The sequence below is a fragment of the Mastigoproctus giganteus genome, chromosome 8 (genome assembly GCF_048544385.1).
Source record: "Mastigoproctus giganteus isolate SK-2022 chromosome 8, ASM4854438v1, whole genome shotgun sequence".
Taxonomy (NCBI): Eukaryota; Metazoa; Arthropoda; class Arachnida; order Uropygi; family Thelyphonidae; genus Mastigoproctus; species Mastigoproctus giganteus.
The window spans coordinates 121,566,815-121,590,013 of record NC_143582.1 but is presented as its reverse complement, the minus strand read 5'-3'; the positions used below and the strand labels follow the sequence as shown (position 1 = coordinate 121,590,013).

At 38.2% G+C, this 23,199-nt stretch overlaps 1 protein-coding gene across 1 annotated transcript in view; it reads right to left on the bottom strand.

Annotated features, from left to right (window-relative positions):
- The window catches only part of rasp (protein-cysteine N-palmitoyltransferase Rasp), a 372,659-nt gene extending 352,980 nt beyond the window's left edge, over nucleotides 1-19,679 (bottom strand). Inside the window, exon 1 of the mRNA XM_090380322.1 lies at nucleotides 19,270-19,679. The gene's annotated coding sequence lies outside the window, so the exon portion shown is untranslated. The remainder of the gene's footprint in view (nucleotides 1-19,269) is intronic.
- Nucleotides 19,680-23,199: the final 3,520 nt, after the last annotated feature.

Here is a 23,199-nt window from a genome sequence, read left to right as displayed (position 1 = left end):
GATTATGCAGACACTTGTATTTCTGAAGTTCAACATCCTTGTAATAAATGACAAATGGATGCAATGTAGCCTGGCTATTCTTCCAGTGGAACCCTTGAACAGCATCATGCACAACAAATGAATAATTTTCTGCAAAATCCATCAAGATGATCAATTCTCCTGTCATTACGCTTTCCTTTGTTGACTCTAAATGGTAGCTTTGATGTTTAGCAATGTAGTGATGACAGGAAAGTTAAATATCTTTGTACTCAACTCTTCAATAAAATCTTCTGTTGTTAATTGCTTTGTGTCCAGTGTATCTCTGTCAGTGTGTATACATTGCTTGAATTCAATAATATCTTCTGGTTCATTGTTTTCAAAAATATTCTCTAGAAACTTTTTAATTCATCTATTCCTAGTCATTTTTCACACTGATGAAGCATATAATCGTTTGACTCCAAATCACAGACTGTTTTACCAATGAGAACCTTGTAATCTGTAAAATGCATAGATTTTACCGATCATATTACCGGTACCCCTTTTCTTTTCCCACGCTGTATATTTTCGGTTAGAGAAGTGTTTTCTTCTTGCCCTTGTTTTCCACCTCTATGCAAATCGGTCAGCCGTCCAAATAGGGATAAGGTGCACTCCAAAATCACTCTTTTCCACGAAATAGAGATTCTGAGAATCCGGCAGCTCGAAACTTTGCACCAATCAAACAGAAGTATCGTCGTCACATGATGCTAAGCTTCCGTCACCTGCAGTGATATGGCCACGGATAGCGACCACATACAAAAGGCAGGTCAACAAATCCGACCGTCCACTCTCGTACTGCACTTTCTTCCCCCGCCCTTGGCCCCCCAATGAGGGCAAAAGGCAAACTCCCTTGCACAAACCGAGATCAGACTGTCGAAGGGTCAAGTGATAAGAAGGAAATATATACGGGTGGAAGAGAGAGAGGTGAGGAAGAAGTAAGGAAGCCCTGGGAGAAAGACTGTCATAAGAGAAGACGTCGGAAGAGCCAGCGACCCGAGAGCTAAAGAAAGAGTTCCAAGGCAACGGACCGAGAACGAAGGAATACCCGGTAGTAGTCTGGTTAAGGAGTGTGGATTATTTTCCCAAGATTGGTAAGTCGGAATATCATTAGCCTTTCTAATTTACAAAGAATCTCTCCTCACTTAGGCTATTGTATACTTATAATGTTAAGTTACCTATGTTTAATAATTGATACCAAATAGAATAATGTATCTCTTCACTCATTACCTACCATGCGAGAAGGAGGCTCCCAGAGGAAACACCATACGTGGAATACAACTATGATTCCGTAAATGACTTATGAATGTATCTCTTACTTTAGTTAATTATCACTCAAGCTGAGAATATATGTATAGATGTTGTATTTGTCTTATAGTGAATTAATCACTATTTACATACTCATGGATAGTCTGCCAGTTTACTTAAAGCAATTTACATTAAAACGTCTGTGAATCTTTGTGTATGACCTTTTCTAATATGATCTTATCAATAAACTCTGTTTTGTTTAAGCCTCCTTGCCTCAGACCCATTCTCTTACTACACGATGCTCAGAATGTAAATTAGAGTGATTAGAATAAAAGAACTTTCATTGCAGCACTCAGGATCCGACTATAATCGAAAGGGTCTTGCAGTGAAAAAACACAGCGCTGGTCAACGCCGCGATCTCTATTCTGACAAATAGACCTTGAGGGCCGAGACCATTGTCCTATCATAAAGAGCCACTAGGTAGTTACGTAAGTTATTGGGGTTACGTTTGGGAACAAGTAACCAAGGAAGGAAACGCATCCCGGCACACAGCTGTGCTGTCCAAAGAAGCCCGAACGAGAATTAGTAAACTCCAGTATAACAAATCACATTCAACAGGACTTGCTGCCAGCATTAACTTGACATTTTGATGGATTGTGCATACACATACAAAATGTGTTCCTGGTGCACCAACCGTGACACACCACTTGGGTCAAAGTTCACAAAAATTAGAAAATCCAATGTCAGATCCATTTCTATCTCGATAAGTTATAAACATTTCCTTCAAGTTGCTGAGTAGTAGTCGCTTTATCATTTGCATTTTTATGCCATCTGCATTTCAAATGGAAATGTAATCTTTCTTTCCAGGGCATATCCGACTAAATTCATCATCTTCAAAAAATTCCATCATCACCTTTTGCTTTACTTGCTCAGAAAAATTTTTTCCTTGCTTTTTTCCCGGTGTGGCCATGATTCCCTCTTCTGCTTTAAGTTTTCTAGCTTTCTTGACCATTCTTTCTGAAACACTAAAATCTTCCATTGTTTTCTATATGGACCAACTAACTGGAGCTAGTATTAATATTTGAAGTATTTCTAAATGGCTTGATACCATCAACTTTATTTGAAAATTATGACTTTCAAAAGTCTTGCTTAAATTTGTCGCTACAAATTTTTGGTGCCAGTTTTAAACTGCACTGTAAAAAATTTGAAAGTTTTTGCGACTGGAGACCCAAAAGTTTTGCATTCTCTGCCAAACGTTAACTAAGTATACCAAGTTTCAGAGCACTACCTCTCACCACTGTGCAACAGTAACACTTAAAACATTTTTTGTGATTTGCTCTGCATAACACAAGTGACCTCCACAAAAAAGGTGTGGTGCCTCAAGTATAGTATATTTTGAACTGAAATTTTGCACAGCTTCATTTGAAACCTGTTTAAACATCCACACCAAGTTTCAACAAAATTGAAGATGGTCAAGCAGGGACCCCTAGGCCACTTGACATGGAATGACCCACTTGTGTGGTGATCTGATCAAGGTTTTTAAGGCTTTGAATGGATTGAACATAATCAATGCTGATGGCATTCTTCCTTTTGCTCAGACTACACACAAGGGGGCATAATTTCAAACTGAGGAACAACGGATAGATGTGAGGAAGTTTGCCTTCAGCCAGCAAGTGGTTCAATGTTCAAACAAATTTCTATCTGGTATTGGAAGTGGGTAGTTTGAATAAATTCAGAGAGCTACACAAATTACTGGAGGGGTGGACAAGTGATGTGGGAGGGTTTTTTTTGGCTAATGCTTTATAAGCTTGCTTTCTTGCATCATGTGCCCCTAATAATAATAATAATAACAACTGCTAACATATGCCTCTCGAATATGCTGCTGTATAAAACAATCATCCAATAAATCCTTCCTGTATACATTGTACTCCCCAAATTCCAATTCTGCATTGCTTATATCTGTATGACATCAGATATAAGGATTAGCATCAAATGTCAGATATTGTTGGGATATTATTATTATTAGCCATATGGTGCAAGGAAGCCTGAAGCTTATGCTGCACCAGCCACAAAAAATTTCTGAGTTACCCAGAGAGAGAGAGAGAGAAAAGTAGAATGGAATCACCAAAAAAGAGAAGAATGATGATATCCAGCTCAAGATCCTGGGTGTGCCAAGCCCATACTCACCAAATGTGATCAGAGATATCCCAACAATATCTGCCTTTAATGTCTTGACTAGCACCTCAAATTCATCAAATTTATTTACTATACTCCTAGCATTGGTGTACATGCAAATATACATGCACCTGTTCTTACTATTAGTTACCCTAACACAGTCCATGTATTTACTTGTTCCAAACTTGCTTAATTAAAAATTAGTAATTATCCTATTTTAGGTAACCTAACCTTAATTAGCACGGTATATATAACAATATAAAATAATACCACAACCAACTCAAAATTAAATGGTAATTTATTTTGTTTCTCTACCATTCTATGATCCAGAGGAATGACAACAAAAGCCTCACCTGTGAATACACACTTAAACGTGGAAATTCCACATCAAACTCAAAGATGTGGCAACCCTTCCACATAACTGGAAAGCAAGCAAAACTGCCTAAGGTCTTCATTACCATTACATGTTGCAGCAAGTTTAACTTTTAAAGCAATGGAGAGCCTTCCCATAGCTTTCATATGATAAGCAAAGAGCTTGACAATTTCGTGTATGGTTCCTATCCCACTGGCTTCTACTGATCATGAATGATAACTTTTGCCAAACAATGTCAATTCCAACATATATCATAACTTTACATGATGAACTAACAAGCTAATTCCTTAAAACCAATTTTAGATAAACTAACTTTAATAGCATTATGTTCCCTAAATGCTTAATTAAAAATTAGTAATTATCCTATTTTAGGTAACTTCATTTTAATTTACATAGTTAAGGTATTTAGCAATGCGCAGACAACATTGCTTCCTGAATTAGGTTAGGCAAGCTAAAGCAGATTATGAGAAGTCTGTGCAAAAGAAAATTAGCAAAGACTTCTTCACTAACATAAACAGCAGAAGGAAAGGGATGAATAACATTGGTCTGCTAGAAATGAAAGGTATAATTGTTGTTGGTCCTGCTCAGGTTGTTGACAATGTTTTGCATCTGTGTTTTCATATTGGGAATTTTTTTAGGAATGGAGAAATTGCTGAAGTTAAATGTAAATAAGGCACCTTTGTAGAAAGGATCTATCAAATTATATATTAAGAGAGGGTTTTTTTTTTTTTTATGAAAATCCCAAACACAGGAGGTATTAGAACATATAGTACTTAGTACCATGCATGGGTTGGAGGTTGAGAAGACAAAAGGAGATATTTATTGACATTAGACTTGAACTTCTGTAGACTGTAATTTTCAGGAAATATGTATGAAGGAAGGTTGTTCCAGAAAACGCAGTTGAATGAATAAACGAGGAAGATGAAAAGTTGGTTCTGTGAGTTTGAAGTTGGACAGTAAATGGATGTTGGCTGGTGGCAGCATGTGTTTGGAATCTTCTGAAAGAGAGTGGGAATTATAGAAGCCAATCCAGAAGAACAGTGCCCATGGAAGTATCTGTAGAAAATGCATGCAGCAGAAACAGAACATCAATGAGACAGTGAGTGGAGAGACTCTATTAGAGAGGAGTCATTAATTAACCTAACTACCCTCTTCTGAATGGAATCTAGAAGCCTGGGAGAGGTTTTGGGGACACCACCCCAGATGTTGGAACAATATTCCATGGTAGGGTGGATTTGCAATTTGTACAGAGTGAACAGCTGTTAGGAAGAAAAGTAACGCCAAGAGCGAAAGAGAAAACCAAGTTTTTTAGATGCAGTGGAAGTAATATTTGTAATGTGCTTGTGCCAAGAGAGATTAGAAGTCAGGGTAATCCCCAAAAGAGACGTCATTTTGCCTAGAAATTGGAGTATCACCAAAGATAATCATAGGAGCAGAAGAATCCTTTTTGCAAGATATAAGACAGGACTGAGTTTTAGAAGGATTGAAGTCAACTAGGTTGTCTTTGCCCCAATGGAGAATTACCTGGAGATCAGCATTTAAGGAATTGGTAGCAGATATTTGAGAAGTTGAAGCTGATTGAGCAGGGCAAGGTTTTTCAAAATGGAATGTGGAATGCAATGTGCTATCATATATCAGCAAAACTATGGATAGGATTTCCATTTAATGGAAGAAGGTCATTAATATACAAGAGGAAAAGACTGGAGGAAAGAACTGAACCTTGGTGGACACTAGCATTAGTGGAGAAGTTAGAAGACAGAGAGCCATCTACCATCACCCTCAATGAGCGATCAAAGAGAAAACTGGATAACCAATCACAAAAGACAGTTGGCAAACCATAAGATGGAAGCTTGTTTAGAAGACCTTTGTGCCAAACACAATTGAAGGCCTTTGAGATGTCAAGAGCAACTGCTTGTGTTTCACAGAACTTTTCCATTGAATTTGTACATAAATGGGCAACATAAGCCAGAATATCACCAGTAGATCCACAATGACAAAATCCATACTGGCGATCGTTCATCAGACGGAAGGTTTCTAGGTAGTTTTAGAGTTGGCGGTTAGTTGATTTCTCCATTACTTTAGAAAGAGTAGAAGTAATTGCAAAGGGAAGATAATTGAATAGGAAGGATTTGTCACCCTTTTTTTGTAACTGGCTAGATGTGAGCAAATTTCCAAGCAGAAGGAAAAACACCTTTGGAATAAGAAAGTTTAGCAAAGAACAGGAGTAAGTTCTGGAGTGCAGATTTTGAGAACAGATGGAGAAATACAATCAGGAACTGGAGCTTTCTTAGCATCAAATTGGTCAAAATCCTTCTGATATCCTTTCGACAGACGTAACAAAAGAAGTAAGCAAACTTTGGGCATAATTATGGAAGCATCCTTAGATTCAGGGGAGGTCCTATGGATGGGAGATGTGCATGTGTATACACAATTCATTAATGGAATCACTGGTTAAAAAAAGAATGCAGTTATATCGGATTCACAACAAGGTTTTGTTAACGAGAAATCTTGTCTGACCAATTTGAATGAATACTATCACACAATAACAAAGAAACTATATGTAAAAAGTAATCCTGACTTCATATACTTAGATTTCAGAAAAGCTTCTGATATATAAAAGACTCCTGAACAAAGTAATGCAGCAAAGCATTAGGGACCAGTTTTACTATGAATAAAGCATTGACCGAGTTGGCCAGAAAATGGTTACGTCTGGACATTGCTCTTTTTTGACTAATGTTATCTTTTTGACTAATGTTGACTAATAGAAGAGTACCCCAAGGATTCATTCCTGGGCTCATTGTTGTTTTAAATATTTACTAATAGTTAAATAAATATTTATTAATACTTCATTAGTTGATGAAGGCCAATAAGGCTTAATGTCTGTCTGCGGATGATACAAAGGTTGGCAGGGTGATTAATGACATGCTCAAGATATGCTACTGCAACAAAGACCCAGAAAAATTAGGTAGCTTGACTGATAAGTGGCAATTGAAGTTTAAAATTGACAAATACAAGGTACTGCATATGGGTAGCAGCAATCCCAGAATAACATAACCAGATAGTGAAGAACAAAAAAGCACTGGGTGTTATTATACAGTCACATGTGAAGTTCCTTGGTAATGCAAAGCAGCTGTTAGGACAGTTCATAGGGTTTTGTCAATGATATACAAGAAAGGATAAGGAGGTGATTATTCTGTTGTATAAAGCAATAGTTATGTCACATCTCGAGGGCTGCATACATATCTGAAAGAAACATTTTAGGAAGGATATGGATCTGTTTGAATGGTGGAGAGAAAGATAATGAGATTAGTGAGGGAAACAAAAGGTATTCTTACCAAGAAAGGTTTCAATTCTGCAAATTTCACTATCTGCAAACTAGGAACCTGTGAGGAAATCTGGCTAATGTGTTTGAGTATTAAAATGAACTGCATAAGCTAAACAGTTAAATTCTAGTGGCATTCTTATCCTTGCTCAGAGAACATACAAGGGACAAATTAAAATTGAGGAAGAATAGTTGCAGGATAGACGTATGAAAATTTCTTTTAAGCCAGTAAATATTTCATTGCTGGAACAAAACTACCATCTAGTGTTGTGAAAGTTGGTAATTTGATAAAATTTATGGAAGAACTAGGTAAGTTATTAGAAGAGATGGGCAGGTAATGTGGGGGGGGTTTCTTTTTTTTTTTTTTGCTGATGCTGTATAAGCTTTCTTTTTTGCATCATTCACCACCAGTGTTTATCTATGATCAAAATACAGTAATCAACAGATTATCTAACTTTACTAAATAAGGTTAGATTATCTAAATTATGTTAATCAGCCAGTTTCAATTAATTATTTAGGAAACCTAATTTTTTTGAATAATTAATATTCAAATGATGCAACAAATTAAGCTTAGCATTAGTTGAGGCATATGATGCAAGAAAGCAAGCTTATAGAGCATCAGCCAAAAAAAAAAAAAAAAACCTTCCCATTTCACCCATCCAGTCACTCCAAATGTTTATCTAGTTCAGCCTTAAATTTATTTAAGCTAACAACCTCCTAAACAACAGATGGAAATATGTCCAAGAAATCAACTAACAGCTGGAAAAAGGCAAACTTCTGCACATCTATTAGCATAGGCATACGATGCCTATGCTAATAGATGTGCGGCAATTAGAGGGAGTAATACTCTTGATCTGATTATCAGTAATGATTCTTCATGCAACAAGAATCTGCAGATAAAGGAACCACTAGGTGGCAGTGATGACAATTTGCTGAAGTGGGATTTACTCAATGAGGTAACTACCATCAAGGGTAAAGGGAAGGGTTTTTGCTTTCGTAAAGGTGACTACTGTGGTCTGAGACAGTATTTAAATTCTATAGGTTGGAACCAACTGATGATGTTACCAACAGCAAATTCAAAATAGGAAGCATTCAAAGAATTAATCTTGGAAGCTACTAGGCTTTTTATAACAACAAAGAAATATTGTTAAAGATTTAGGCTTAAATGGATGTCAGATGAACTAATTAGACATGTGACAGAGAAGAAAAATGCATGGGATACATACAAATTAACATGTGACATAGAAGCCTATGATAGAATATAAGCTGGTCTGTAACCAAATTACAAAGGAGGTTAGGCAGGCGAAGGCAGATTACAAGAAATCTTTGGCAAAGGATGCAAAGAAAAACAGCAAACAGTTCTTAACTTATGTAAACCCTAGAAGGAGATGAATCAGATTGGTCCAATTGATATCGATGGCTGAACTGTTGATGATCCTGAAGCTAACAAACTAAATGAATATTTTGCATCGACATTCACACATGGAGTTATTCGGGGAGGGGAATGCCAGAGGTGTATTCAACTCTAGCAGTAAGCAGGATAATCTTGTAATAACTGAGAGTAAAGTGAAGGAGAAATTGTTGAAGATAAACACAAGAAAGGCACCTTTCTTGTGTGGATGGAATCTATCCAGTTATATTAAAGGAGGTGGCAAAGGAATTAAGCAAACCTTTAGCTATAATTATGAGAGCTTCCCTGGACTCAGGGGGAGGTACCAATGGACTGGAGATGTGCAAATGTGACCACAATCCACAAAGGAGGATCAAAGGGAGACACACGTAATTACAGACCTGTTAGTTTAACTTCTGTTCCAGGGAAATTAATTGAGGCACTGGTTAAAGAAGCATTACAGGATCACCTAGACAAGACTTCAGTTATAGCTCGGACACAGCATGAGTTTGTTAAGGGAAAGCCTTCACTGACTAATTTGATTGGATACTATGATGTAGTCACAAAGGAACTGGATACAAAGAGTAACTTTGATATCATATATTTGGATCTTAGAAAAGCCTTTGATACTGTTGCACACGGAAGACTGCTGCACAAATTGGAGAAGTGTGGCATTGGAGGCAAATTTCTGCTATGGATAAAGGGATGGTTGAGTGGGAGAAGACAGAGAGTGGTAATCAATGGACACTGCTCATCGTGGACTAATGTTATTAGTGGAGTCCCTCAGGGTTCGGTGTTGGGTCCATTGTTGTTTTCTGTATTTATAAATGATATTGATGATGGTATATCAGGCTTAATGTCCAAGTTTGCAGACAATACGAAGGTTGGCAGGGTTGTTAATGACACTGAGAGTACACTGCTGCAACAGGAAAGTTGAGCAGATGGGCTGAGAGGGGTGGCAAATGAAGTTTAACATTGACAAATGTAAAGGACTACATATTCTGGGAAGCAGTAATCCCAGAGTAACGTATAACTCTGTGGTAATACACTGACAGTGGTAGAGAATGAAAAGGACCTGGGGGTAATTGTGCAGGCAGATATGAAGTTTTCTGAGCAATGCAGACGGTCTGTAAGAGTAGCTCATGGTGTCTTGTCAATGATATACAGCAATTTTTCTAGCAGGGATAAGGAAGTGGTTGAACCTCCTTTGTGAATTGGGGATACATATGAACATCTCTGTCCATGGGAACCTCCACTGACTCTAAAGATGCTCTCATAATTTTGGCTAAGGGTTTGCTTACTTCCCTTGCTGCCTCCATTATAATTTGATAGATTCCATGAGAGAGAGAGAGAGAGAGAAGGAAACTACCAAGAAAAAGAAGAATGATGATATCCACCTCATGACCTTGGGTGTGCCAAGCCCACACTCACCAGATGTGAGCCATGCAGTTATCAATACAAGTACTGAAGAAGTCCATGCTCACACAGAGTAACCAAAATTGCACCGCATAATGAACTTCCTCATCCATTGTGAAATGCTTTCCTGAAAAGTGTTTTTTCAGAGGGCCGAACAAATGGAAGTCTGAAGGCGCTAAGTCTGCTCTGTAGGGGGCAGAGCAGACTTAGCAGACCAATGATTACGGCACAACCACTCACGAGTGGTATGGGCAGCGTGTGGAGTGCCTTATTGTACAACAAAATCACACCACTTGTCAGGAGTCCTAGTTGTTTACGTAGAATGTTGGCTTTCAGTCTTTTTAATATTGCACAGTAAAGCTGTGCATTGATTGTTCTTCCCTTTGGCAAGAAATCCACCAACAAAAACGCCTTGGCGATCTCAGAACACTGTGGCCGTGATTTTTCAGACACTGGGATCAGTTTTGAATTTTTTGAGCACAGGAGATTGTGGATGTTTCCAGGTCATGGAGTCTTGTTTGCTCTCCAGGGTAAAGTGATGAACCGACGTTTCGTCTGCTGCAACTATGCGAGCGCGAAAATCCTCTCCTTCATCGCTGTATCGCAACAGGTTCTCCAGACATCCCCCATGCGTTTTGCTTTGTCCTCCTCCTCTGACAATTGTCAGGGCATCCAGCAGCAGCACACCTTTCAAAAGCCAAGGACATCATGAACAGTCGACTTACTCAAGTTCACTATTTGTGCAATTTCATGCAGTTTCACTCACCTGTTTTCAAGAACAATGCCCTTAATGCATGAAATGTTGTCCTGTCTTGCTTGATGAAGACCTGCCCACCTGATGTCGATCTTCAATGTCAACACGGCACACTTTAAATTCATTGCACCAAAAACACACCTGCTTCTTTGTCATCACCTTTTCGTCATACACATCAACCAGTTCACGATGAATGTCACTTGAAGACCCTTTTTTGATTGCAAAAAGCGAATAACTTCACGAACACCTGTTTTGGATGACACTTGCACAGTAGCCACCAATTTGCAACTGGAATCTGCTGCTAGGCAACAGTACCACAACACTGCACTAGCGGTTTAAACGTTATTAACAGGTCGATCTGTCCACCGCGTTTCATCTCATTTCATTCCCTTTCACCATTATTAAGAAAAAAAATGTGTTACCTTACTTTTCAGAAACCTCCCATAATATGCATTTGCAGTTTATTACCGTAATTAATTTCCCTTGAAGCTGAAGTGATACGTCATTAAATTTTTGAAAAATTCAAGCCATATAGTATATGTTGTTTTTGTGTTTGTTGAACTCTTTTGCTATATCTGTGCCTCATTCGCTTTCTAATTATCATATCAAAAAGGTTTACAAATCTTGTTAGACAGTTTCCTTTAGAAAGTCATCTGACTTCTGTACATAAAAGAAACCTCATGTACTGTTCTTCATTAGCAACACAAAATTTTCTGAAAAGGCAATCATATTTGCTGTGACGTTATTTTATTGATGGTTTTAATTACTGTACTGAAAGATTGATAAAGAACCGGACTAATATATTTTTCAACCAGATGATGTCGGTGCACAATGCAGTGTATTGCAAGAACTTCGGGACATGCTTCCTTTAGGTCGGCTGTAAAACCTTTATGTCTTCCAACCGTGGAGGTAGCACCATCAGTAGCACAGGATACCAAATTTCCCAATGGTACTTGTTTTTCATCAAACAATGTTTTTACAGCAACAAAAATGGATGCTCCAGTACAGTCAGTTTCTATGGATTTTACAAACATCTCTTTTCTGCAATTTACAATCATTATCGAAATAATGAACATATGACATTAAAAGAGCCTTATTGTCAGTAACTGTGGATTCATCAATCTGAATAGAAAATTTTCTCGTTTTTAATTTGTCAATTAGCTGCTCTTCAATGTTAACTGACAACTCATTGATTCGTCTTCAAATTGAATCATTGCTCAATGGAAATGCTTTTAAAATACTGGAAAAGATTTTGATGCATCACTGTTGAAATTAGTCTCTAATTGTGGGTCGTATAACAGTCTCAGCAACTATATGAGCAATTATAGTTTCTGCAATTTTATAAGATGCATTCATTCCATCGTCATTTGTTTGTGCATTCATCTTAAATGTGGAAGTAACAACGTTACATTGCTCAAAATTCTGTTAAAAATTTTAAAATATTTGCTATGTTTACCAACTTTTTCAGGATGTTTCCTTTTTAAGTGATCTAAAATTCTTGATGGTTTCATAGCCTCATTTGAAAAAGAACTATTACACATAAGACATGTGGGCTGTCTTGAGTCAAATGAGCTTTCAATAAAACCATAAGCTAGATCCAGATATTGTCGACACTTTTTCTTTTCAGCACTTGACATTAGCATTAGCATTAGTAGAGGCATATGATGCAAGAAAGCAAGCTTATTCAGCATCAGGCAAAAAAAAAAACAACCACTACTCCCATTTCACCCCTCCGTTCGTTCGAAATACCTGTCCAGCTGAGCCTTAAATTTATTTAGGCTATCAACTTCAACAACAAGCGATGGGAGTCTATTCCACAAACCAACTGCCCGCTGGCTAAAGGCAAATTTCCGCACATCCATCCGACATCCGTCCTTCCTCAATTTGAATTTATGCCCTCTCAGGTGATTATTCTGAGCAAGAGGAAGAATCCCATCAGCATTGAGCATGCTCAAGCCATTCAAAGCCTTATACACCTCTATCAGATCACCTCGCCGATGCCTAGTCTCCAGGCTCTGTAATTTGCAAAACTTAAGCCTTTCTTCGTAAGAGCAACCCTTTGTTCCATTCACTAATCTTGTTGCCCTTCTCTGTACTCGTTCGAGCAGCTCTACATCCTTCTTGAAATGAGGCCTCCAGACCTGTATACAGTACTCAAGGTGTGGCCTGACCAATGCCTTATACAAGGGAATAATCACATCCTTATCCCTGCTAGAAAAATTCCTGTATATCATTGACAAGACACCATGAGCTACTCTTGCAGCTCGTCTGCACTGCTCAGAGAACTTCATATCTGCCTGCACAATTACCCCCAGGTCCTTTTCATTCTCTACCACTGTCAGCGTAGTACCACAGAGTTGATACGTTGATCTGGGGTTACTGTTTCCCATATGTAGTACTTTACATTTGTTAATGTTAAACTTCATTTGCCACCTCTCAGCCCATCTGCTCAACCTTTCCAGATCCTGTTGCAGCAGCATAGTATCAGTAGTGTCCTTAACAACCCTGCCAACCTTGGTATCGTCTGCAAACTTGGACATTAAGCCTGATACACCATCATCAATATCATTTATAAATACAGAAAACAACAATGGACCCAACACTGAACCCTGAGGAACTCCACTAATAACATTAGTCCACGTTGAGCAGTGTCCATTGATTACCACTCTCTGTCTTCTGCCACTCAACCATCCCTTTATCCATAGCAGCAATTTGCCTCCAATGCCACACTTCTCCAATTTGTGCAGCAGTCTTCCATGCGCAACAGTATCAAAAGCCTTTCTAAGATCCAAATATATAATATCAAAGTTATTCCCTGCATCCAGTTCTTTTGTGACTACATCATAATATCCAATCAAATTGGTCAGACAAGACCTGCCCTTAACAAAACCATGCTGTGTCTGAGCTATAACTGAATTCTTGTCCAGATGATCCTGCAGTGCTTCTTTAACCAGTGCCTCCATTAATTTTCCTGGAACCGAAGTTAAACTAACAGGTCTATAATTACTTGTGTCAGCCTTTGATCCTCCTTTGTGAATTGGGGTTACATTTGCACATCTCCAGTCCATGGGTACCTCCCCTGAGTTCAAAGAAGCTCTCATAATTATGGCTAGGGGTTTGCTTACTTCCTTTGCTGCCTCCTTTAATATAACTGGATAGATCCCATCCATCCCTGGTGCCTTTTTTATGTTTATCCTCAGCAATTTCTCCTCCAATTTCCTCTCAGTTATTAGAAAATAATCTAGCTCACTGCCAATGTTTACTTCACCTACGACATTCCCCTTCCTGAATAACTCCTCATGTGTGAATGTAGATGCAAAATACTCGTTTAGATTGTTAGCCACCTGAGCAGGATCCTCAACTGTTGAACCATCAACATCCAGTGGACCAATCTGATTCATCCCTTTCCTTCTTGAGTTTAAATAGGTAAAGAACTCTTTTCTGTTTTTCTTTGCGTCCTTTGCCAAGGATTTCTCATAATCGGCCTTTGCCTGCCTAATCTCCTTTGTGACTTGGTTACAGACCAACTTATATCTATCATAGGCTTCCATGTCACCCATTAATTTGTATGTATCCCATGCATTTTTCTTCTCTGCCATATGTCTCATTAGTTCATCTGACAACCACTTAGGCCTGAACCTTGAACAATATTTCTTGGTTGGTATGTAAAGCCTGGTAGCTTCCAAGATTAGTTCCTTGAATGCTTCCCATTTTGAATTTGCTGTTGGTAACATCATCAGTTGGTCTCACTGTATAGAATTTAAATACTGTCTCAGACCATCATAGTCGCCTTTACGAAAGCAAAAACCCTTCCCTTTGCCTCTGATGGTAGTTACCTCCTTGAGTAAATCCCACTTCAGCACACTGTGATCACTGCCACCCAGTGGTTCCTTTATCTGCAGATTCCTAATGCATGAAGAATCACTACTGATAATCAGATCAAGAGTATTACTCCCTCTAGTTGCCTCCCGAACATGCTGGTGTAGAAAACAATCATCCAATAAATCCACAAAAGCCCTGCTAGTGTGTGAGTGACCAACCCACAAATTCCAGTCAATATCTGGGATATTAAAATCCCCCATTATAAGACTCTCTGATTTACTGGCCCATTCTATTTCCCTGTACAGTATCTTATTATACTCATCAGAGTCATTAGGCCTATAGCACACTCCTACTCTCAATTTTGATTTACCTATGCTTATGTCACACCAAACTGACTCGACACTGCCCTGTCCATCAATGTCGACTGGCTTCACTTCCTTGGATTTTATGTGTTTTTTAACTAATAGCATAACCCCTCCTCCCCTCCTGTCCTGTCTATCCTTTCTATACACATTGTACTCCCCAAATTCCAGTTCTGCATTCCTTATATCTGTGTGACACCACGTCTCTGATATCCCAACAATATCTGCCTTTGATGTTTTGAGCAATACCTCAAATTCATCAAATTTATTTACTAAACTCCTAGCATTGGTGTACACGCAAGTATACCTGCACTTGTTTCTATTCTTAGCTACCCTAACACAACCCATGTGTTTACTTGTATCACAATGACTTCCAGCAGTCTCTGAATTATCCTGCATCTTGTTTTTCAGGCTTCTGCTCATTCCAATAGAAGCAGTGCAAGAATCTCTTTCACCTCTGCCTGTGGCTACTGTTAATCCATTAGTCTTTGTCTCCCCCCCAAGCTAGCAGTTTTCCGACCCACCTAACACTGCCTCGATAGCATCAGCAAACATGCATCACCAACCCATGTTTGATGATGGGTTGAATAACTACAAAGAATTAAATAATAAAATATAAACTATTTTTATTTAACTCTCATAGCCCATATCACTCACAAAAGCATTGTGAATCAAAAATAAACTTCCACAAGGAAACAATAAATCAATACTAATTGTCACTTAGAAAGTAGAAACAATAAACAGAAACATTTCCCAATAAAATCCATGTGTCATATATTGACCAATGAAACAAAAGAATAAATAAATAAACTATGCCCACTATACTGCCACCAAGGTTGCAGCTGTCGAAATGGCACAAACACCAAGGATTTCAGAGACATTACCTCTGAAAGCACAGGCATTTAATGCTTATGAAAAGCAAAGGTAGTTGAATTAAATCATTATCTTCCATTTATCAAAATTTGTCACTCACTCCTAATATTCCTATATGTTAGAAATCAGTTGTCTCAGGGGAAAAGAAAACCCAATGAGAGAAATTAAATATTAAGGAATAAGATGTTGATGTCGTCAGGTAGGGTTGAGCTTTGGAGAGCCACAGACCATTGTAATACTCATGATTTTTGCCACCCCGAAAACCAATTTTTGCCCCCGTTGAGAATCCTGATCTAAAGTAACTTAATTAAAAACAAAGTTTGACTTTAGTAATCAAGCTGTCTGAAATGACAGTGACTGATAATAGTTGTTAGTCTTGAGATGAGTAGAGATTTGATGAGATAAGACAACCTAAAGTGACATTATCACAAGCTATCCACCTATTATACGAAAAGTAAGGAAAGTTCTTTAGGTTGTATTAAAAAAAAATGTCATTTAGTTCTGAGCCAATCTTGAAGTTCGCATGACCCAAGTACAAGAATTAATGAAGGGCTACTCAGTCCTCTTTATGAACTCCAAATCAATGCATCCCACTGTACTGATCTGGAGTTCTTTTCGATCGAGAAACCAGCTACACTACGACTGGCGACTTCTACCTTCCCCCAAGGACCACCCCTAGTTTAGTTAATTCTTTCCTATGTTTCTTAAAGGTGTTGATTAAAATAGTTCGGCCTGCTATTATCTACCCGTACCATATTCTTCTATTGTAATTTAATATGCTAAAATTTGACGAGATAAAATTGCTATTCAACAGTAGATTTATGTCACTTACTGATGTATGTACCTATCAACATGATGCTTGGCAGGGCAGAGCAAATGTGCAGTAACTGACCAATCACAACTGTGCTGCAGGATTAGTTCAAAACAAAGTGAAAGTAATGTAGGGTTGTCCCTTCCATTCTAATGCACTTTGAGTGAACTTGAGAATTTTTTTTCAAATATTGTCTTTATAAAAAAAAAAAAAACAGAATTTTGCACAGTCAAACAAGAGAAATAGTGAATGGCTTAGGAAGTTATGAAAGGAATCTATATGTTTTATGTGCACTACTTCCAAACAAACTGGATTTCCAAAACAATCTGTCAGATTAATACCACAGTATTGCAGTTTAATACTATTAATAATCTGAAAATACTTGAGAGACAAGATCATTATGGCAGCCTATTTCAGGTCTTGCTGGTCCTCCAGATTATTATGATGATGATCTTAAATGAAAATAATTAGACAAAATACAAATGGTAACCAAAATAATTTCCCCAGGGGCTCACATCTGGTGAATTTGGGCTTGGCACACCCAGGGTCCTGAGCTGGATATCATCATTCTTCTCTTTCTTGGTGATTCCCTTCTACTTTTCTTTCTCTCTCACTCTCAGGGTGACTCAATTTTTTTTTGGCTGGTGCAGCATAAGCTTCAGGCTTCCTTGCACCATGTGGCTAATTATAATAATAATAATGCTCAAAAATATTTCTCGAAATCTGCAATATCCCTGACAACCATTTGTAATGGCATTCATTTTCATTCCAAATTCTCTGAGTAACCCAACATCTTTAGTGTGTGCTCTTCTGATAGTATTTATTTTATATTTCATTTAGTTATTTTTTTAGAATAAAATAAGAACTACATTCTTTCATTTACTTATTCTTTGATTCAATAAAGTAATAGCTACTATTATAAAATAGTAGCTTTTATTCAATAAAGTAATAGTTGAAATCATTGCAAAAATGCCTATTTTTGCATTTTCATAGTACCAAGATTTAATGGTAAATTTCAAAGTATTTAATGGCATGCTAAATGGGAAAAGAAGATTTAACCTAACTAGTCAATGAAATGATATTACCACTCCAAAAGAACACACGGATTTAATTTATCTAAAAAGATACCCCCCATGCTTCCAAAACTAATAAGAACTCTTTATTGCATACAAGAACTACTTCATCTTGCGTAGCTGGTGGTTTCTTTTATATAAAAGGCAAAAACCTTTTGGTGATGACACATGATGGTAAAGCACTATCAGTTGTGCTGTCAGTTGCTCTGATATTACACTACTTTGGAAGTGTAATATCAGGGCAACTCTTCATAAAGGAAATATGTTTTGTTGTGAACATTAAGACCTTTGCATTAACTAGGTAGTTTAAATCCTGTTGGCTACAGAAACACGAAAATACAAATACCTGAAAACCAAACTTCATATTGGCCCTAATAACGTAAAGTTACAGATTTCCAATGTTGTACATGTTTGTTTTATTTCCTAATAATAAGTACTGTAAAAACAGTACTTATTAGTACAATTTTTGGACGCTTAATGGAAACAGTGGCAAAACTACAAATCCTGTCCTCCCTCCACATGCTTTAAAATATAATGAATTCGTTGCTTTCCTAAGTTCTGAATCCACTACTTCAAAAATTTGGATGTCCTATGAAAATGTAAGCAGCGCAGTTTATGCCATACCATGCAGGATACCGTTAACAATATTCACATTGTAGATACTTTTAATCAATGGGTTTTCACACTGCCAACTTGTAGTAATAGTGGCATGTGATGCAAGAAAGCATGTGTATGAGCTTATGCAGCATCAGCCAAAAAAAAAAAAAAAAATCACACCATTCCCTCCAAATGCCTGTCCAGTTCCTCCTTAAATTTATTCAACCTATCAACTTCCACAATGACAGATGGAAGTTTGTTCCAGCAATTAACTACCCGCTGTTAAATTTCCATCTATTCTACATCTGTCTTTTCTTAATTTAAATTTATGCCCCCTTAGGTTCGTAATCTGAACAAGTGGAAGGATCCCATCAGAATTCAGCATGCTCAACCCATTCAAGGCCTTATACACCTCAATCAGATCACAGCGCAGGTGCCTAGTCTCCAGCCACTGCAATTTGCAGAACTTAAGCCTCTCTTGGTAAGAGGATCCCTTCACTCCCCTCACCAATCTTGTTGCCCTTCTCTGTACATGCTCAAGTAAATCTACATTCCTTCCTAAACTGAGGCCTCAAGGCCTATATGCAGTACTCAAGGCATGGCCTGACCATTGCCTTATACAGAGGGATAATCACCTCCTTTTCCTTGCTAGCAAAATTCCTATATATCACTGACAAAACCCCATGACCTGCCCTGGCAGCCTGTCTGCATTGCTCAGAAAACTTCATATCTGCCTGCATAATTACTCCCAGATCTTTTTCATTTTCTACCACCTTACGTGTAGTACCACACAGTTGGTACGTTTCTCTGGGGTTACTTCTACCCATATGCAGTACTTTGCATTTGTTGTCTACCAACGAGGCCTCATATAGGAAATACAGAAAATCGAGCGTCATCGACAAGTTCAACGAACTAGGATTCCGACGAATAAGGATGTACACCCAGTTGGTTGTCAAAAATCAAGTGGGAGGCACAGAACTGTAGATTCGCTACTTCCACTAAAACTACATTATACTTCTCCAACAGACGTGTGTCACTTACCTACACTGCCAACTTAAAAACATTATTATCAAAGGGTCACGAAGATACATTCCGGCAACAGCTCTCGAGGGCGGAAAAAATAAATACAGTAGTACCAACATCAACCTTTCTACATTGTGAGAGACCCGCAAAATAATAAGTACAGTATTACTCGGCCATATTATGTAATGGAGATGTGCAACATTTTATTGTTAAAATCAGTCTTGAACACGATTCTGATAAATCCTAATTTTAAACTGAAATTTAGTCCTACTATTGCTTAGTTCACTTCGCACGTCTTAAACACTCCATCTCCATTTTAAACACACCGCCAAACGAAGCTGCGTATAACTCAAGAGAGTAGCAGATACTCTCCTATGTTATAACAAATACGCGGCACACAACTGAAACAAAGCAGCGCAGTATGAATCACAGAGCACATCTTATAGATGGGCACAATCGTCGAAAACTATTGGCTTATTGTTTGTTTCTATCGTCATAAAGTGAATTCAGTTAAGTTTTCATTCGAGTTTTCACTGACAACCAATGATCAATTTTGAGCGAAACCACTCAAAATCAAAGATATTTTTTGATTCTGAATAATTCCACTATATAAAGAGAATTATTAAGCGCCTGTGCTTTGCTCGTATTTGCATGAAACCTGACTTCTTCGAAACATAACCCATAGAGTAGTAACATATCTTACTTCTCTGTAACATAACCGGTGATGCGAAGTACAATTTAATAAAACAAGAGAATCGGTGAGCCATAAGTTACAAAAACCATGGCACCTCCAAAATGTGCTGAAATGAGATTATTATTTATTATTTTTTTTTTTTACTTCTTTGAAATCAGTAGGCTAAACCAGATATTGGGTACAAGTTGTCTCTGCGCAGTGGGCATGGTCTTAAACAAAGATATTGTACGGTCGAGTTTTGTAATTATGTAAATCCCTACGCTGTCGTTAGTCTTAGTTGGGTGTTTATCCCCCGAATTACGGCTGTTTTTATATTGGAAAACGAGTTCCCTATTTAAAAACAGGGATATCCAAAGATTACGCCGAGCCCACGCTATCGTTAGTAAGTAGGGCCATTTATCTCCCGCCTTACCGCTGTTTTTGTAGCGGAAAATGAATTCCCTATTTACAGTAGCGGATTAAAATCGGTTGGGGCCCCGGGCGCAAAAGAAAATATTGGACCCCTTAAAAAAAAGAGAGAGAGACAGGGAAAATAAAAATACATGTTAACCATTTTTTTTAAATAAATAAAAAATATTATGTACTATTAATGTTTTATTTCCAATAAAATTTGAATATAATATATGTATAATATAATTAATAATAGCATAATAATAATCACAAAGTTTTGAACTAATAGATGAACATATTAGTTCAACTAATTTGTTGGGGTTTTGCGTATAAAGTTGGGGTTTTGCGTGCGCCCAGGCTTCAGAAGTCGGGGCGCAGGGCGCGCGCCCGCAGTTAAATCCGCCTCTGCCTATTTAAAAACAGACGTAAGAGATATTAGTTTTAAAGATTAGTTTTTCGCGACTTCGGGAGAGATTTAAGCAAAAAACGTAAAATTTGTAATTATTTTCGCTTATTTTAATTCCGTATTGCCGTTTCTCCTTATCTTTATTTAGACTTCGATGTATTGCAATGTTTTTGCCGTGTTACATGTAGGTGGGGAAAGCGGTGAGTGGCACTTGCTACTCACTGCTTTATTTCTGACCGTCAGTCGAAATATGGACGTACGCAAGATATGGATGTTTTACCCACAGTAGTAAGATGTAGTTTTACCTATAGTACTAAGGCTGCAATTTAACCCCGGGGACTCACATATTAGTGAGTATGGGTTTGGCACACCCAGGGTCCTGAGCCGGATATCATCATTCTTCTCTTTCTTGGTGATTCCTTTCTACTTCTGACTCTTGTTTTCTTTCTCTCTCAGGGTAATTCAGAATTTTTTTTTTTTTTTTTTGGCTGGTGCAGCATAAGCCTCAGGCTTCCTTGCACCATGTGGCTAATAATAATAATGCTCGCCGTCACACCGTCGATGCTCAGCTCCGACCGGTAACTGCACGATGTTCTGACGAATCGTGTGTCCCTCTGTATCACAGAATCGCAACATATCTTACTGCTCTGTGCTCTGCATTTTCCGAACTTTACGTCTGATAACTCAGTTTGCGCGTTCGATCCCGCATTCCCCTTCCCCAAAAAATATTCCAACCATAACTGTGCCACATATGGTTGGAATATTAAAGGAGGCGGCAAAGCAACTAAGCAAACCCTTAGCCATAATTATGAGAGCGTCCTTGGACTCAGGGGAGGTTCCCACGGACTGGAGATGTGCAAATGTATCCCCAATTCACAAAGGGGGATCGAAGGGTGACAAGAGTAATTACAGACCAGCTAGTTTAACTTCTGTTCCGGATAAAATAATGGAGTCACTGGTTAAAGATGCATTGCAGGATCATCTAGACAAGACTGCAGCAATAATTCAGACACAGCATGGGTTTGTTAAGGGAAAGTCTTGTCTGACAAATTTGATAGGATATTATGATGTGGTCACAAAGGAACTGGATGCAAAAAATAATTTTGATATCATATATTTGGATTTCAGGAAAGCTTTTGACACTGTTGCGCATGGAAGACTATTGTACAAATTGGAGCAGAATGGTATTAAGGGTAAGTTGCTAAAATGGATAAAAGGATGGTTAAGTGGCAGAAGACAGAGGGTGGTAATCAATGGGTGCTGCTCTTCTTGGACTAATGTTATTAGTGGAGTCCCACAGGGTTCGGTGTTAGGTCCACTGTTGTTTTGTATATTTATCAATGATATTGATGAAGGTATATCAGGCTTAATGTCGAAGTCTGCAGATGATACAAAGGTTGGCAGGGTTGTTAATGACAGTAATGGCAGTGTGCTACTGCAACAGGATCTAGATAATTTGGGCAGATGGGCTAAGAAGTGGCAACTGAAGTTTAACCTTGACAAATGCAAAGTACTGCATATGGGTAGAAGTAACCCCAGAGAAACGTACCAACTGTGTGGTACTACACTTAAGGTGGTAGAAAATGAAAAAGACCTGGGAGTAATTGTGCAGTCAGATATGAAGTTTTCTGAGCAATGCAGACAGGCTGCCAGGGCACGTCATGGGGTTTTGTCAATGATATATAGGAATTTTGCTAGCAGGGAAAAGGAGGTGATTATCCCTCTGTATAAGGCAATGGTCAGGCCACGCCTTGAGTACTGCGTACAGGTCTGGAGGCCTCATTTTAGGAAGGATGTAGATTTACTTGAGCGTGTACAGAGAAGGGCAACAAGATTGGTGAGGGGAATGAAGGGATCCTCTTACCAAGAGAGGCTTAAGTTCTGCAAATTGCAGTGGCTGGAGACTAGGCACCTGCGCGGTGATCTGATTGAGGTGTATAAGGCCTTGAATGGGTTGAGCACGCTGAATTCTGATGGAATCCTTCCACTTGTTCAGATTACGAACCTAAGGGGGCATAAATTCAAATTAAGAAAAGACAGATGTCGATTAGATGTGCAGAAATTTGCCTTTAGCCAGCGGGTGGTTAATTGCTGGTACAAACTTCAATCTGTCATTGTGGAAGTTTATAAGTTGAATAAATTTAAGGAGGAACTGGACAGGCATTTGGAGGGAATGGTGTGATTTTTTTTTTTTTTTTTTGGCTGATGCTGCATAAGCTCATACACTTGCTTTCTTGCATCAAATGCCACTACTACGACTATTACTACTACATTTGCCTTATTTTCAGGAAGAAATAATCAGGAAATTAATTTTTTTTAATGTAATAAACTTATCAGTTTTCATTTCCAGCGCGTACAGCAGCAATACTTTCACCACTAACTCAGACAAAGTAATAATTTTGACGTTAAAAACATTTTTACCGGCGTTATTTCGAAAAAAGCGCTACATTACCTAGAA